Here is a 19,351-nt window from a genome sequence, read left to right as displayed (position 1 = left end):
AAAGAACAAGATTGACTATTGCAGTTGTGTTCTACATTGCGGAAAATGAAACGGAGAAGAGTATACCTCGGGAGCGCCGTAAGACAGATGTGACTCTGGCTCACACAGTAGAAGCTTTGGTGGCACGCCCCTGGCAAAACTCCTGAACTGGTAAAGTCCATCGGGAGGCAACACGTGTATAGCCGGCCTGTAAGCCCCCGGGTCGAACGGCCAGATGTGGAGAGGTAGGAGCTCGACCTCGGGGTCAACATCCATCTCCGGGGGAGCCCCACCCTGTGGTATGTCGTCTGCCATCTCGAAGAGAGTGCAAAAATGGCCAGAAGTGCGAAAACCGGGCAAGAATATGAAAAGTCAACTAAAAAGTCAACCCCGAGAGGGTGAAAAATGGGCGGAAAGCTCGGAGTGTGGAAAAGGCACGAGAATCAAGGTAAACTCGAGGGAAACAAACCTTGAGTGGTGGAAATCGAGAAAGAGACTGAAAACAAGTTTTGTTCGGTTCAAAATGTGCGAAATAAGAAGGTGTTCGCGAATCGAACGACGAAACGGTTTCAAAAACCGAGGAAAATGGTGGATCAAAGCTTGGAAAATAACCTAGAGAGGAAGGGGAGGGATTTTCGACCAAGAGGCAAGTGAGAAATAAGGGCTTGAAGCCCTATATTTAAAGACCCGTAGCGAATTGACAAAACTGCCCCGATACAGGCATTTTTGGCCGGTCGGCCACATTGTTGGCAGGTTGGCCAAATATTTGGCCGATGTCCTTGTTTTGCAGCCGGTGAATGGCCGGTCACCTCCCCCGGTGGCCGGTGAATCTCCTACACCCTTGTTTGTGTCATTGATGTGGTTTGGGACCTTTGCTCAAGATAGTGCAAGGAACTGCATTTTGAAGCTTAACCAATCTCTGTGCCGTGTCTTCTGTGCGTAGCACTCGAATACGTGCAAGGTGTATCCTTTTCGTATCCTTTTGTATCTTGCAAAGGTTCGGAAACTACTTCAAATACGTTGCATTGTTATGCATGTCTGCATGCGTTGTAACACACACCATCTCTTGCATTGTTATGCATGTTTACATACGTTGTAGCACACATCATCCCTTGCATTGTTATGCATGTCTACACGCGTTGTAACGCGCACAACTCGCATTGTTATGCATACCTTTTGTGCGTTGTCGCACACGCCATGCTTGCATTGTTATGCATCTTCTTTAGGTAGCATTGTCATGCGTACCTCACATGCATTGTCATGCACTCCTACTTGCGTTATTATGCACATATGTTATGCGTTGTCACGCATTTTGAATTCATTTGCATTGGCGTGCATCCCAATAGTATGCATTGTCATGCATTTCAATAAGTCATGCATTGACATACACTTCAATTACACGCATTGTCATGCATCTTTGTCGTACATTTCAATTACATGCATTGTCATGCATTCTCGTTCATGCATTGTCATGCGTGTCTCATTTCGCATTGTCATGCATCTCCATATCGCGCATTGTCATGCGTTTCAGCACATGCATTGTCATGCATTTCCTCTCATGCATTGTCATGGATTTCAATTACATGCATTGTCATGCGTGTCTCATCTTGCGTTGTCATGCATTTCAATTCCATGTATTGTCATGCATTCTCGTTTATGCATTGTCATGCGTGTCTCATTTTGCGTTGTCATGCATTTCAATTCTTTGCATTGATCATGCATTCTCGTTCATGCATTGTCATGCGTGTCTCACTTCGCATTGTTATGCATTTCTCTAACTTGCATTGTCATGCATGTCTCACTTGTATTGTCATGCATTTCTCTTGCATTGTTATGCGCATTTCATTTGCATTGTCTCGCATTCTTAGGTTGCATTGTCTTACATCATCCCGTCCACCCGCATTGTTTTGCATTCTTAGGTTGCATTGTCTTGCATCCTCCCATCCACCAGTGTTGTTTCACATTCTTAGGTTGCATTGTCTTGCATCCTCCCGTCCACCCACGTTGTTTCGCATTCTTAGGTTGCATTGTCTTGCATCCTCCCGTCCACCCGCGTTGTTTCGCATTCTTAGGTTGCATTGTCTTGCATCCTTCCGCACACACATTGCATGCGTTGTCGTGTTATGCTTTACTTATATGTGTTCAAGTTCCTATACACATTGCATGCGTTGTCGCGTTATGCTTTACTTATATGTGTTCAAGTTTTTATACACATTGCATGCTTTGTCGCGTTATGCTTTACTTATATGTGTTCAAGTTCCTTTATTTTCACACATTGTACATGTTGTCGCATGTGCTTTACTTACATGTGTACATTTCATTCCTGCTATACACATTGCATGCGTTGTCGTGCATACTTTACTTACATGTGTATAATCTTCCTCACCTTCACACATTGTACACGTTGTCATGTGTACTTTACTTATATGTGTTTGTGCCTTCGTAGCATTGTTATGCTTGTTTCAAATCGCATTGTTATGCACCCCTTCCACCTGCATTGTCATGCACCCCCTCACTTGCGTTGTCACACACTTTTCACTTGCATTGCTATGCATGTTTCTAACGATATTGTACCTGTTAAGTTCTCTTTCTTTTTCAGGCACGATATTGTATGTACGGTTCATTTGAGGCTGGTACGACCAGACGAACCAGACATGAACGATATTGTATGTACGGTTCATTTGAAGCTGGCACGACCAGACGAACTGCACAGGTATTATATTCTCCCCGTGAAACGTAGCGAGAATTACATAATTCTCTTACATCCTTTCTGCATTGTAATGTAGTTTGGTTTTTGGCTTGCTTAAAACTGTTGCGTTCATCGTATGTATTTGCTTCGTTACAGCTCTCTTTGCATGATCATAAGTTGTGCTCAGCTTTGTGCATTGTTCTTGCATTTTGCCCCTGCCTTCGAGCGCATACCTTTGTCTGTGGCTTGTATGCTTTGTCTAAGCCTTCGACCTCACCGAAAATGAGTCGTCTTTGGGCTTTGACACTCACTCCCGTCATTGTTATGACTTTCGAGTTCTGCCAAAGAGGGGCAACTGTAGACACCCCATTTTTGACCGTCATCAAGACTTGGACGTCACCGTTTGAACACTCGGTGATCATCCATGTTCGTGTTCGTTTTGAGTTCTCGGAGGTCTCGGCTACGCGCCTTGCCTTAGGATCTCTCGACTGGCTTGTTTGGTGTTTGGTTTTGCACCAAACACTTGTTGTTTTGCTTTTGAGGGCAGGGAATGGCTTGTTGGTCATCCCCACACCTCACCGGCCATGGTTTGATGCCACCGGCCCTGTTTTCTTGCAACCAGCCATTGGTGATGGCCGGTCAGCACTCTTTATGGTCGGCCGACCATTGTTTTGGTCAATTTGTCATTTTTGGCTGGCCGACCACTATTCATCTGCTTTTGGCAGATATTTTATGCCAGCTGTGATAGCTGGCATCCACAATGCCTCCCCACCATACACGTGCATGGAGAGATTTCCCTCTTGCTTAGCTTGTTTTGTAAGCTTTGCAAGATTGGAATTCCTATGAAGGGAGGGCTTCTCCTTCCTCTTTAAGGGTTCCAAAAAAGTTCCAGAGGTCTGATATTAGAGTTAGAGAAGTCCTATATCTATTTATCTCTATATCTCCCTCTCCTTTTGATTTGTGTGTGTATAAGGTGGTTTTGTTCTTAGTTTTGCACTAAGACACATAGTATTACACCATACCTTGGCTGCTGAGGTGCCAAAGGGTTGTTCTTGGAGTTTTTGAGCTGGTTTTGACCTAAGGAGGTTGCTGGAGTGGTTTTCTTGAAGAAGGTCTTCAATGGTAAGAACATTACCCCTTTATTTCCCATTTTTGCACAAGCTTTTGACCTATCTTGCATCTGTTTTTGAGCTTAGTGCATAACTAATAAAAGTTCTTATTTTGTGTGTTTTAGAACTTTGTTTAAGGTTTCTTTGAGGTTTGGGGTTGTTTCCCCCCTCCAAGGCCTTGTTTAAGGCCATACCTTTTGGCCCTCGCTTTGAGCTTTGCATGACCTCTCTACCACTGAAATCCAGAGGATTTTAAGTGGTGGAGAGGTGGTTTTGAGGTCCTAAATGAGAGAGGGTCATCCCCTCTTCATCTTGCCTTTGATGCTTGCACAAATGGCTTGTGTTGTAGCTTGTATGCCTAGCTTGCTTTAGCTTCATTTCAGCTGGTATTTGTGCTTATTTTGTCATGATATAGCACTATTTTAAGTTGGTTTAGACACACCATGCATGCTTTGCATACTTGTCTTGTAATGCCATGAAATTGCCTTAACATGCATCATGATGTACCATGACTTTCTAGCATGATTTTGACTTAGCCTTGTGAAACTTTTATGCATGTTTTGGTATGCTTAAGGTCTGATTTTGGTTGTTTGGGTCATCCATGACTTGCTTTGTATAGCTACCATGCAACCTAGCTTATAGGCTTTGAGTATTGGATCCTCTAGCATGCTTTACTTGTATTATTTCAGTGACTTGGAGTCACTTACCATGTCATTTCAGTCCATATGGCATGCTTGTTTACTCACAATTGATGCTTCTTTAATGTCATAAAGAGTTTGTGTTTAATGCTCTATGTTTGTGCCATTGTGTATGCCATCATGTGTAGGCATTTGGGATGCCATCTAAGTGTGTCTTTGGCCCTGTTTTGGTCTGCCTTGGGATTGTTTTGAGTCCTTTTGCCCCTTTGAGGCTTGGTTGGCATGGTCATGGCTTGAGCCCCTTGGCTAGCCTTGAGCCTTGGACCTTGTTGCATGCTTTGCTTGATTTGTTTAGTTGGTTTGGCACATTTTCTAACATAACTTCAGAGCTTACAATGTATGCCATTTGTCCATGTTTGTTCCTTTTAAGTGTGCTTAAAAGTTGCCTCTTTATACTTAGGTATTGGACCATGTTTGCATGCATGTTTGTATGTGCATTTGCCTTCATTTCCTTGGCATATTGGCCACTGTTTTGGACCTAGAAGAGAACTGTGCATCTTGGTGTAAGTCCATCCGTTGCATGTTGTTGCATGTTTGGCCTATCGCATGTTGTTGCATGCTTGAATCACTTTGCATTTGCCGTGCATTTTCTTTGTTAAGTTTCTTTACATGTTTCCATGCTAAGTCCCCTTCACATGTTGTTGCATGGCTGTCATTAGCATTGTTGTTGCATGCCTCGCATGCTTGTTTGCTTAGGTTGTGTGCCTAGTACACATTGCTTGTTTGCATGTTCATGTTGCATACTTAGCTTGCATGCTTAGGATGCATAACATTGTGCATATCATGCATGCCTTGCGTCTTGATCAAGCATGATAGAGGTTGGGTCCTTTATGTGTTTTTGTGTGCATTTCATTTGACATTGAAATTGCCCACTTTGGCCTCTTGGACCATCATGCATTGAAATGTGTGATTGGTGGCCTGAGGGTCGAGGACCAAACTCCCTTGAGTCCATGACATGATAGGAAGGTTGGTTGTGCAAACATTTGATGTGAAATGCATTGTCATGTCATGTAGGTCCTCTGTTGCTGTCAAAACAGGGTTCTGCAGGAAGATATGGTCGACCGACCATTTTCAGTGCCGATCGACCAATAATGGATGGCCGAGAGCATCATGGATGGTCGATGAACACTTTACCATGGCCGGTGACCATTCCTCTTGGTCGGTGGCCTTCCACAGTGATCAGGGAGTGATGCTGAAGCATTCTTGGGACTTGTGCAGTCTTCAGAGATGCAAAGCAGTGTAAATAGAGGCAGCTTGTGCATGGTGGTGGATTTCCGAGAGGAGCCGAGCACACATGCATTGGACCCTCTGCCCGAGGCTGTTTTACCACTTTATTAGCTTAGTTAATTTGCTTAACTAGTTAAGTGCTCTGTAACTATTTAATTAGCTTGTTAGTTAGTTAAATTTGTATTATTCTTTTGGTCCCTTCGAGAGAGGGCGAATTGTGTAATAAGCGTGCGTGTGTGTGATGCATGTCTTCTAACTCCCACTTCTTTCTCCCCTTTACTTACTTGCTTTTGATGGTTAGTATTAGGACATGTTTTGATTAGCATACTTATGATAGCATGTTTGCGTCCATTCATTTGTACTGTATGCACCGGGCTCGGCACATCATACTAATTGTATTGTATTTCAAATCTAACTTGAATATATGTTATCTGTTGCATTTCACATGCCATCCATAGATTAGCCGAGCCTATTCTAGCTGCATTTTGCCTGCGATGCATTAGCCATCTTAACATGGACTTGGATGATACATTTGATTACTAACATGTTCCTTGTTTTGGCTTGGAGTACTAGGTGAGTGTTTATCCTTTGGCATCTCGCACGAGTGTGAATGTTAACATGAAAGCATGCTTGCCATGAGGCTAACGGCTTAGTTGATTTACTACCTGAATGCCTGTGGATGAAGGTTGGATTGTTTGAATTGGAATAATCATTGAAATCCGTATTTTAGCCTACTTGCGAGTAGCAAACCTCAAACCATTTTTCCGAACAAACGGATATGTAATGCTTTGTTCCAAATTTGGCGATCTAGTCTATACTTATTTTGCTGTGCACATCACATGGTAATTCTAGCTAATTAATCGGAACAAGAACGCATGTGTTTTCAAAAACGAGATATCATGGTTAGTAAAGGCCGATCTTTGATCGGGCGAGCGGGGGTGCTCATAGCTGACCTTCCCCAATCGTACCAAAGTTCCCGAGCCGAGGCAACTTTGGTAATGACGGACACCTGGCCTTAGGCAAACGAGTCAGGGTTTCCTAAATTCCCCCATAAAAAATATTTAGGTGGCGACTCTGTATCTGGCAAAACAGTCCATATTTGGCACTTCTTTCTAAAAATCAGTTTTCCAAAACGATTTGTCGGATTTGAACTCTTTGGTGATTTATCAGTCTTGCATTGCACTTTGCAAGATCAAATTAAGAACCGTGACAAAACGAGTCCGAACTGTGGAAGAGCACAGAGCTCGATGGCGCGTCCACAGCTGTCATCTGATCTGAAAAAGTCAGACTTTGGAGAATCTTGGATTTCACTCTTTTTCTCCTTTGAGCTCCTAAATTCAAGGTAGGTATAATCGATTCATTTTTATGAGCTTTAACATAAGTGTTAGTCATTTTGTATAAATGGTGTGATTTGGAAATTTAAGAAGTTAGGTTTGAGATTTGTAATATTCTAAGGAGGGGTTTGTGGTTTTAAGCTCCATGTACATATGAGGTCTTGAAAATAGGGTTTGTGGATTTAAATTGGTGAAATTTGGTCTTAGGATCAATGTTTGAGAAAATGGAGAAAATGCCCATATGGAATTTAAATAATTAATTTGTATAATTAATTTGGTGATTGTGGGAATATGAAATTGATTTGAAAATCATGAAATTGGATGGAATTGGGACTAATTGGTGTAGTGGGATTGATGAATCGCTTACCGATGGAAAATGTAATAAATTATCTGTTTGATAGATTTATTTATCTATTTAGAAATAACTGTTTTGGGCTATCGGTGGAGGATTGTCTTGATTGTTGTAGACGATGCATGATGATTAGGAAAAATTGAAACTAATCAATTGAATTGTGTCATTGAATGTGACGGCGGAAATTAACACATTGAATATGTGAATTGTTAGGTCATTGTATATGACTATGTGTTTAAATACATTGTATATGTTTGTTGTGTGGGAGGAGATAGGGGATGTGCTCCATTCGTTTGGGAGGAGATAGGGGATGGACTCCATTGATAACTAAGTTGGCCGGAGTGTCCTGGGTGCAAGTCCCAAAACCTTATTTATTTATGGGTGTTAGTTCTCTCGGACGTAGTTCCGTAAAATGGCATGTGAATAGAAGTGTTGAATGATGTTTGCTATTGAAGTATTGTTGAATGAGTTGTAGTCTCATATTGAATTGTTTAAAAGAAAATGAGCTATGTAAATGGATTGACTGGGATAAATGACTGGAACTGAATTGACATATGAGTATCAATGTTAATAGATCATGGAAAGATGTAAGATGGCTTAAGAGTAAAACGTTTATCGAATGCTAATGTTTTAGTTAATTCACATATGATGTTTAGCGTATCCCTATTGGGTTTTGGCTCACCCTACTTGCGACACTATTTTACAGGTACAGGTGATATGCCGCATCCATGATAGCTTGGGAGGTTTAGGAGTTGAAGACTTCCTTTTTGTTATTTTGTTGATGTTATATGTAATTCCAGGCCAAGGGCTTAATATGTAAAGAGTTAGAACTCTCATTTGTTATAACCAAGTGTTGACTTGGAAAGTTTGTAAGCATGTAGGGCATTTACTGTTGTTGTCAACATGTAATACTTTTTGTAAAGAATACTCTGATGAATGAATATATTTTATTTTCCTATGTCTATGGATATTATGAATGATTGATTAATGCAATTATTTTGAGGGCGTTACAGAGCCATTCAAAAAACAGTCAAGTACATGTGTTATGGAGCAGAGAGTAGCAAATACATTACCATAGGATGTGTCAAAAAGGCAAGTAACACAAACAAAACCAAATGGGTTATCGGTTTCGAAACTCTTCAATTGGAAGTGTGAAACAAGTCTAATATGTTTTTGTTACAAAGTTTGCAAATGATGTGTTGGTGGGCAAAGAACCCTAATGGCAATGAGTTCAAGCATCATCTTGCCCAAGTTCCTGAATATTTGTGGCTTGCTGAAGATGGAATGAAAATGCAGGTTTATATCATAAAAACCTACAACTTACGATAATAGTTTCCTACTAAGACATAAGCAACATCATCCCTATTTTTTGGGAGGTTTTTGTGAGTTGAACTTGTGCCACTAGAAACGCAAATGACAAACCTTACAGTTACGCCAAATTGCCCTTTATAATTTGAAAACATGATATTTTTGTTAACTACTTTGTTGAATTATAGAGTTTTGGCAGGCAAATATGGGACACTACTCTTGCCACTCAGGCAATTATAGCAAGTAATATGACTGAGGAATATGGGGATTCTCTTAAGAAGGAACATGTTTACATAAAAGAATCATAGGTTTCTTCTTATCAAAAAAAAAAAAAAAAGAAAGACATGATTTTCATGTGTGTGCACGCAAAATGTATGGAACGACTTCATTTCACTCACTAACATTGTATGATCTTCAAATTTGAAAATCCAAAAAAATCTGGCTAGGGATTTCGAGAGCATGTATCGTTGCTTTACTAAAGGAGCATGGACTTTCTCTGATCAAGATCAAGGTTGGGTAGTCTCGGACTGCACAGCTGAATCACTTAAGGTAATCTTGGTTTATGTTACAACTATAACAATTCAATGGTAATTAGCAATTTGGGGTTGTTAGACCCCACTTTAGTGGGAATCTCATGCATTGAATTGTTCATTTTGAAGTTGTCATAACCGAATTTTCCCATTTCTTTGCAGTGTCTACTAACATTTTCGCAAATGCCTACCAAAATTGTAGGGGGAAAAGCTGACATTGATAGTTTATATGATGCAGTGAATGTCCTTCTATTCTTACAGGTACAACATACATATTATCTATGATTTTTGACAATGAAGATCATTTACAACTCTAATGCATAGAGGCAGGCACATGACTCTGACAACATAATTTTTTTTTTTTAACACCTTTTTTTTCATGTAGAGTCCTGAAAGTGGTGGATTTGCTATTTGGGAGCCACCAATTCCACTACCTGCTTTCCAAGTAAACACTCATCATAGATTGAAATAGCTTCTATCATTTTTACTTACGCTTTAAACTTTGGAAATCCACCAACATATGAATAATTATTTCGAAGACTTGGAGGTTGAACGACCTTCAGAACAATGTATTCAAAAAGCACTCCACACTTATTTTGGTACACCTGCTAAGGTCCTATTTATAGTGGAGATACCATAAGGTGACTTGAGAACTAATCCCAATTAAATTACGACTTTGAAATTGCCTCAAAATAAATCATTTGGTGGTTCCTCACTCGAGTGTGCAACAAAGTGCATAATCAACTCCAACATCCCACTAGATAAACCAAATTGATGAAACCAATTCTTTGTGTGCACATACTTTGAGACTTGACATAAATCAAAACCAAACAATTCAAGTACTTTTTGCATTGCAAGGCAATACAGATAATTGATTGACACATGATGCTTTGATTATGTCTTTAAGCTTGGCTATGCTCGCTTGTACCTTTAGCAGCCTGGACCTGTACGTTGATATATCTGACTTCTTTTAATTCGAATTCAATTTCCTAACTTGAATCCACTTGGATGTCTAAAACTAAGTACGAAACAATTATAAATTAAATAGGTTTTGTCTAAGGGATTGATAAATCCAACTAGAATAGGATTTTAGTACTCACAATGCGGAGTATCATATATAGAGAATTCACAAATGCTCCCTCAAGACTGGTTTAAGCCATAGTTTGACCCAAGTCACCTAGCGTATAATGGCAAAGAGTCGGTAGCCCATGCCCCCGAACGCCACCCCAAAGAGAAGAATTCATCTCATCGTGGTCACCAAACCACATGGGAGTAAGCCACCAACCACTAGGATACTACTCTGGTAATTTGTATCATTTTACACCCAAACAAGTCCTCTTCGTAGTTTACAAGAATCCAACTTTTTAACATTAAATATGAAACAGTGATTTTTACTATCACGTTTTTCTTTATGTAGATGTTGAATCCTTCAGAACTTTTTGCTGACAATGTGGTCGAGACAGAGTAAGCTTTAATTTAGTTCATTATCATTAAAATGTTTTTCACACCATGGATAGCTAATATTAGCCTTGGTCAATTGGTTGTTTGGGCATGTGGAATGCACTACATCTATAATCCATTCTCTATTGTCATTCAAACGTTCACATCCAACGCATCGGGAGGAAAAAATCGAAATTTTAGTGGCAAAAGCAATAGGTTTGCTTGAGCGGAGACAATGGGCCAATGGTTCTTGGTGAGTCAGTTTCACTTCTAAATTTATATATATGTAGACATTAAAAAAAAAAAATTAATGAAGAGCTGTGGCAACTGGATTTGATGTGTTCAATGACATGAACAGGTATGGCTATTGGGGAATTTGCTTCATCTATGGAACATTTTTTGTGCTAGACAGGTTAGTTTAAGCGGTGAAGACTTATAACAACAGCCAAGCAGTTCGTAGAGGCATTGAATTTTTGCTTTCAATACAAAATGAAGAGGGAGGTTGGGGAGAGAGCTTGGAATCATGCCCTTCTATGGTAACTTCCATAACTAAGTTTTGCATTCAATTATAGACTTCGCTCTAACACCTAATTAAATTGTGTTGCCCAGTTCCAATTCCAAACTAGGCACAACAATATATATATACATATTAGAAAAAGAAAAAGAAAAATTCTACCCAACAATTGTGTGAGAAATGATAGAACTATTTCAAATGCTCTGTTTTTTTCCAAAGTTTTATATTTTACTCATTTCGATGATTTTATGCATGAAGAAGAAATATCAACCGCTGGAAGGAAACAGAACAAGTCTAGTACAAACATCATGGGCTATGTTGGGTCTTATTATCATGGACAAGTTAGTTCCAATTTCAAGAGTCATGTCATGAAGCATATAAGTTAGTTAACATACCTATATACAGTTGTCTTATATTAAAGTTTTTGTTATCCTTATCAAAATTAACTAGGCTGAGAGAGATCTAACACCTCTACATAGAGCAGCAAAGCTATTGATTAATGCACAGATGGAAGATGGTGATTTTCCACAACAGGTAATTTACCTTGGAAACACTTCTGTGTGTCCCAAAATGGTTCATACATTTTGGAAGAAATGACAGAGTTGAGTCAATCGAGTTCACAAAATTGTTAGTACTTTTAGAATTTATGGTTTTGCTATTTCAAAAAGTTGTGTTCTTCAAAGATTACAACTTCTAACCATGAAAATTACCCTCACAGGAAATCACTAGAGTCTACTCGAAGAATTGTATGCTACATTATGCACAATACAGGAACATTTTCCCAATGTGGGCACTTAGAGAGTACAACAAGAGTGTTAAATTCCAGATGTGAAAAAAGTAAAATAAAAAAAAAAATAAGGTTTAGTGTCTATGCATTTATTTGTTGCCCTAGTTTCTATCGTGATCCTAAGTTTGTTCAAGACATTTGACTAGCACAACTTCCCTACTCTTTGTCTTGTCGAGTAATAGACTATGAATTTGCTTTTGTAACTGCGCTTTAATTTGATAATTTGAAGCTAAGCTTCTATCCAAATTCTCTTTCACAGCTAAAAGTTCAGATTTTCTCATCTTTGCTGCAGCTATCTCAGAACTATTCAAATATCCATTGTTCCTTTGAAGTTCCACAAAGCTCAAATTGAGTTGAAAGAAGAATTAAACTAATTCTGAGGTTGTGATAAAAGAAAATTAAAAGTAACAAAGAAGCTGTGGTTCTTAATGCTAATCCAATTTCAACCTGTGATCTTAAAAGCTAATGCAAATGCAATTCTCAGTTTCGCGAGTAGCTACAACACTAGAATGGACTCAAAAATTGTAGGATCCAACTTTAAGTAAATAACAGACTAATCATATCTCCAAGATGTTGCAATTTGTTTGTCTCTCATTCTTAATCCACAAGATAAAATCAGAATGCTTCCAAAATTTTAATAGAAAGCAAAGACGTTTGATTATCACATAAAATCATTCACAATGACTTAGGTCAGATTGTTCAGGATTTTTTATCTTTATTTTCCTATTATCTTTTTATCTTCAACTTTGCCAACTCCTCCACCTCACATTTCAACACCCTAAATTATCAACCAAACCATCCAATCCAACAATTTAATTATTTTCACAATTACATATATACAAGCATAAATATGCATTTCTATAATGACTCCACTTTTACTTTGCAAGTGCATCAAAAATCAACAGCAGAGTACCATCGGCCGGTCTATTTCAGTGTATAATGTGTTATACATACATATGTATAAACTATAAAGGTAGAGAATTAACTAACTTAATTCTCTCTCTAAATTGTCATCGTACTTGGAATCACGTGTATCAATTTCATACTCGTAAATTGCTTCGCGGTTAAGAGTTGTCACTTGCTGATTTGCACTTCTGTCTCGGTCTGCGAGTATAATAATAATCGCATCGAATTAGTTTCTTTTAGTGTTGGAAATTGGGTCGGGTATTGGACCCAAATTTGGGCGCCCATATGGCATGACCCATGGCCCATTCAAATTACCCGTGTAATTTGAATTTGATTTTGTAATACCCTCAAAATAATATATCAATTCATCATTTAACAGTCCTATAAACATGATAGATAAGTCACATTCTCATTCATCTGAATTAATATTACCAAAGGGTATTTCATATGAGTTATAAATGTTTACAAAAAATAATAGAATGCCCTGTGGGCTTACATCTTTCCAAGTTGTTACTTGGTTACACAAAAGATGAGTACTAACTCTTTACATATAAAGCCCACAACTTGAATTTACATGTAATTACCGAAACAAAAATAACAAAGCAGAGCCTTCGACTCCTAGACCACCCAAGCTAGGACCTTGGAGGCGGTATATCTCCAGTAATTGAAAATGGTGTCCCAAGTAGAGTGAGCCAAAGCCCAGTAGAGATATGCTAAACCAAATATGAGAAATAACTAAAATGTTAGCATTCAACAAATGGTTAACACTTGTAAACCAACATATACCCTTACCGTAGCCCAACAACTATTACATCCATATTTCAATCCACTTCCTTTTAGTCATCCAAAACAATTCACATACATGATTCATTATTTGTCCAAATAATTAAAAACGAGACTACAACTCATATTTTCAAAACTTCAATCATCAACGTTATTCAAATGTATTTAAGATTTCAGGACTTTCACCCTGGACACTCCGGCCAACTTAATTATCAATGGAGTCCATCCCCTATCTCCTCCCAAACAATGGAGTACATCCACTCTCTTCTCCCATACAAAGATACATAAACAATGTATTCAAACACATTATCATATACAATGATCAAATTAAAGCACATATTCAATGTGTTATTCCAACCGTCATATTCAATGACATAATTCAGTTGATTAGTTTCGATTTACCTAATCATCATGCAATTCTACAACAATCAAAACTATCCTTCACCGATAGCCCAAAATAGTTATTTCTAAACAGATAAGTAAATTTATCAAACAGATAAATTATCAACATTTTTGTAGGTGAGTGATTTATCAATCCGACTATGCCATTATATCACAATTTTTCCCAATTTCATAATTTCCGAACCCATTTCATATTTCCACATCTCACTTCACTATTTAGGCATGTGGTTCAATTAATCGCAGTTAGGGCATTTTCTTCCATTTTCCCTAAAATTGCACACAAGGCCAAATTTTCATCCATTATACACAATTAACCCATTAACAAGGTCTCATAGACACATGGAGCCCCAAAAATATAAAAAACCCCCTTTTATAATTTCAAACCAAACCCTAACTTTGCCCAAAGTTCCCAAACACTACCATCTATACGAAATGACCAACATTTATGTCAAAACTCATAAGAATGAGTAGATTATCCCTACCTCAAATGGAGAAGCTCAAAGGAGACGAAGAGAGAAACCCAAAGATGCTCCAAACTCAAGCTTTTTCGGATCAAAATGTAGCCCACGCAATGCTCTACCTTTTTAACAAAGGAAGTAGGGTAGAGACACTCTAGATCAAGTGTATTTGTAGAGAGAAGGAGTGTGTAGAGAGAGAGAGAGTCGAATCTAGGGTTTGGAGTGAAAAAGGAGATGAAAAAGTGATATAATTCACGCTGCTGTGAACTGATATAAACAGGGCTCGCTTGAGCGAAGGAGTGGTCGCTCGAGCGGCCAAACACAAAAGGACCTCGCTCAGGCGCAATAAGCGTTGCTCAAGCGAACAGTGGGAAGCTTCAGGCCTATAACCCAGACGCACACTCGAGCGCAAGAGTTCTCACTCGAGTGAAGGAACGCAAAACATAGGGCTCGCTCGCTCGAGCGCAAGAAAGCTCGCTTGAGCGAAGAATACCAACCTTCAGGTCTAAAAGAGACGCGGACGCACGCTCAATTACAAGAGTGCTCGCTCAAGCGAAGAGACAAATAACACAGACCTCGTTCGAGTGCAAGAACCTTCACTCGAGCGAAGAAGCAAATACCCAAGGCTCGCTCGAGTGCAGAAAGCCTCGCTCGAGCGAATAAGCCAAAACCTGGGCAGCAACCATTTGTTTCAACACAAAACCAACCTGTTTCAAACGTACCCAACACATCCCAAAACTCAAATACAAGGAATTAAAGGATAGAAACAAGATATTGATAACAACAACAATCACGGACCCCGAGTCCAGAACACAACAAATGACGGGGGAAAACCGGGATCGCTATAGATTTCTTTATTATCCTATTTTGTTAGGATAACCCTCTATCTATCTACATCTATCCTATCCTTAGGAGATACGGATAGATAGATATGGATAGATGGTTATATATCTAATTATATGTATCTGAATGATATAAGAATTTCAGATACGTGATATGGTTTTTACCTATATAACATTTTTCTCATACTCTCTCTCTAACTCTTTCCCATATCAGAGAAAGATCCAGCCTTTGCATTGTGATTAGAGTGGGTGATACTCATACTGTGGTATCACTCCATTGCTAGGTATTCTTAGTTCATGATTAAAGAAGCACGTGATTTTACCCACAAGGTTCATCGTTTCGGATTCTATCACCTAAGTATGACTTGAATCCTTTTACCCGCTGCATTTGATATATTTTACATTTAGTGAGAGAGAGAGAGAGACAGAGTTTTAGAGAGAGAAAGGAGGAGAGAGAGTCGTTATATGGGCAATGTGAGACGATATTAATTTATGAGCCCACGAATTGATTTGCGCCGGGCTGAAATCAGATCTTTGGTATGCTTTTGCTCGAGCCCAATGTTCGATGTATTTTTCATTTATTTATTTATTTATCTATTTATTGTTATTATTATTATTAGAGGATTAGTATTCATGTCCAAAAGTTAGACCAACTTTCTAAATTCAGTATTAAGAAAATGATTAGTTGATAATTAAATATTCTTTAATTATTAACCAATCATCTCCTTAGACATCACTGGATTTAGAAAATGAATTTAAAAAGTAGACTTGTATATTATTATTATTATTATTATTATTATTATTATTATTATTATTATTATTATTATTATGTTTTTTGGGGGTAGTTAATGCTAAGTTGAATCATCAAACCACTAATTTTTGGACAAATCCAATCTATGTGGCCCATAAATGTTATTTATAATTGGTGTTTTGTGAAAAATAAAATAGAATTTTGGAACAAGATTGCTAAATTTTAACATTTTGAATATTATTATGTACTGGTTTGGCAACCAACTAAAAAAGTTATAAAGTTATAAAGTGACTAAAAAGTTAAAAATTATACAAAAAAATGAAATATTTCATTTCTTTTTTACTTTTTGAAAGTTTTTTTTTTTCATGAAAAACCAAAAAAATTATTTTTTATCTCCTATTTTAGCCAAAAAATATATAAATAAAATAGTAAAATAGTCTATTCCTAAACCTTTGGTCTTGACTTGCCATTGACTTGCCATTTTGACAATTCAACATCAAAGATTATTCTACAAGTATTTCTCATTGTACAACTACAACCTATGAAATTACAAGAGCCTATATGAGTTCATGCGCTGCTAAATAAACTACAAAGTGAAAGGATTTAGGGGTGGATTTTTAGCCATCTTATTGACTGAAAAATTGTCAACTTATTTGCTGCTCATTTTTTTTTTTTTTTGACAAAAATTCAAAACAATCAAATTTGTTTAAGCTAAAAAATAGTTAACTTAAAAGTGTATAAAACATGCTAAACCTTTATGCACTAATTTTTTTCTAAGTTCAACTTTTTAGCACTATTTTTAACTAATTAGCTAGCTTTTTAGCTAACATTTATAGGAAGCCTTAAAATGTCTCTAATTCGTAGATTCTGTTTGACAATTTCCAAACAAGTTGTTTTTAATTAAAAAAGTAAAAAGTAAAAATCTTTACTTGAGTAAAAGTAACTTCTTTATAAAAATAACATTTTTTAAAAATCTTTACTGATATGTGTAAAGATTATGTTAGTTGTTAAATTAACACTTATAGATTATACAAGTTAGCTTCTTTATCCTTGCAAAGTATCAAATACTTGCCATCTAATTCAAGTCCCTCTTAGAGAGAGTTGAACCAATGATCTCCTTTTTGAGACTAAGACCTTAGAAGAATCAGAGTAGCTAACTAGGTTAGGCATACTCATTTTTTTTTTTTTTGGTTTGTATATATATATTTTTTGTTTTTATTATTATTATTTTACATATATATATATTTGTAGAGTGACAATAATTTGTGATTAAAAAATGAGGTTATGCATTTTGTGATAATATTACGTATTTTTTTATGAGAGATTGACCAATAAGTCCCATATTTTGAACTTGTAATTCATATAGTCCCATATTTTTTTCTTCTGATCTATTTAGTCCTTTTAGATATGTAATGACTTATTTGACTGCCACATTAGAGTACATTTGGCAAAAGTGCACTAAAGAATTTTTTAATGTCACATCATACTCGCCACGTTAGAGTATCACATTTGGAAAAAGTACATTAAAGAGTTTTTAATTATTTTAGAGTGTCATATCATACCCGTCACGTTGGAGTGTCACATGTCACGTTTGGAAAAAGTACACTAAAGAATTTTTAATTTTTTTAGAGTATCACATCATACCCGCCACGTTGTCACGTTTGAGAAAAATACACTAAAGGGGTTTTTTTTTTTTTTTAAGTATCACATCATACCTGTCACGTTGTCACAAAAGGGAAACGTATACTAAGGAGTTTTTATTTTTTGTAATAAATGTTTTGGAGTGTCACATCATACCCACCACGCTGTCATATTTAGAAAAAGTATGCTAAGGAGTTTTATCATAACTGCCACGTTGGAGTGTCACATGTCACGTTTGGAAAAAAGTACACTAAGGAGTTTTTAATTTTTTTTAAGAGTGTCACATCATACCTGCTACGTTGTCACATTTGAAAAAAGTACACGAAGGAGTTTTAATTTTTTTTGAAGTGTCACATCATACCTGCCACGTTGTCTATAGCGATCCCGGTTTTTCCCGTCATGTATCGTGTTCCGAACTCGAGTTGCGTCGTTGTTTGTTGTTGTCTTATGTTGTTTCCACCCTTAAATTCTTTGTATTTGAGCTGTGGGATGTGTTGGTTGTGAGTTAAAACAAATGGTTGCTGTCCAGATTTTGGCTTCTTCGCTCGAGCAAGGCTTTTGTCCCTCGAGCGAGCCTTGGGTCTTAGCTTCTTCGCTCATGCGAGCACTCTCGCGCTCAAGCGTGCGTCTGCATCTTTGAAAAACCTGAAGGTTGGTATTCTTCGCTCGTGCGAGGATTTGGTTGCTCAAGCGAGCGAGCTCTATGTTTTGTGTTCCTTCGCTCGAGCGAGCACTCTTGCGCTCGAGCGTTCGTCTGGGTTGCGGACTTGAAGCTTTGCATTGTATGCTCGAGCGATGATTCCTGCACTCGAGCAAGGTTCTTTTGTGCCTGGTCGCTCAAGCAACCACTCCTTCGCTCGAGTGAGCCCTGTGTATATCTGATCGCAGCAACATGATTTTAATCCTTTTTTCATTCCCTTTTTCACTCCAAGCCCTAGATCCGACTCTCTCTCTCTCTCTCTCTCTCTACACACTCCTTCTCTCTACGAATACACCTTGTTTTAGGGGTTCTCTACGCCAGTCCCTTTGTATAAAAGGTAGAGCTTTGTGTGCGCTTCACTTTGATTCGAAAAATCTTGAGTTCGGAGCACCTTGGGTCTTTCTCTTTCTCCTTTGAGCTTCTCCATTTGAGGTAGGGATAAACTACTCCTTATAAGTTTTAACGTAAATATTAGTCATTTTGTATAAATGGTGCGATTTGGAAATTTGGAAAGTTAGGGTTTGAAATTTCAAATGTTAAAAGAGGGGTTTTTTTATGGTTTGGGTTCCATTGTTTATATGAGGTCTTGATAATGGAAATTGTTATGTAAAATGAAAGAAATTTGGCCTTGATTGTAGGTTTTGAGAAAGGGAGGATAATGCCCTAATTTGAGCTAAATAAATTCTTTGTGTAAATTATGAAACATTGGGGAAATATGAAATTGATTTGGAAATTATGGAATCGGGAAAACATGGGATTGAATGGTGCAGTTGGATTGATAAATCACTCACCTTTCGAAAGTATAATAATTTATTTGTTTTGTAAATTTATTTATCTGTTTAGAAATAATTGTTTTGGGCTATCGATGGAGGATAGCCATGATTGTTGTAGAATTGCATGA

At 37.7% G+C, this 19,351-nt stretch overlaps 2 pseudogenes across 1 annotated transcript in view; both read left to right on the top strand.

Moving 5' to 3' along the window:
• LOC114264242 (dammarenediol II synthase-like) overlaps positions 1 to 19,351 on the top strand; it is a 93,887-nt pseudogene that overhangs the window by 25,300 nt on the left and 49,236 nt on the right. The window lies entirely within an intron of this gene.
• LOC145788981 (dammarenediol II synthase-like) lies at positions 9,156 to 12,207 on the top strand (annotated as a pseudogene).

This window comes from Camellia sinensis, chromosome 9 (genome assembly GCF_055761805.1).
Source record: "Camellia sinensis isolate YWXY chromosome 9, ASM5576180v1, whole genome shotgun sequence".
Taxonomy (NCBI): domain Eukaryota; kingdom Viridiplantae; phylum Streptophyta; class Magnoliopsida; order Ericales; family Theaceae; genus Camellia; species Camellia sinensis.
This window is presented reverse-complemented; position numbering and strand designations above follow the sequence as displayed.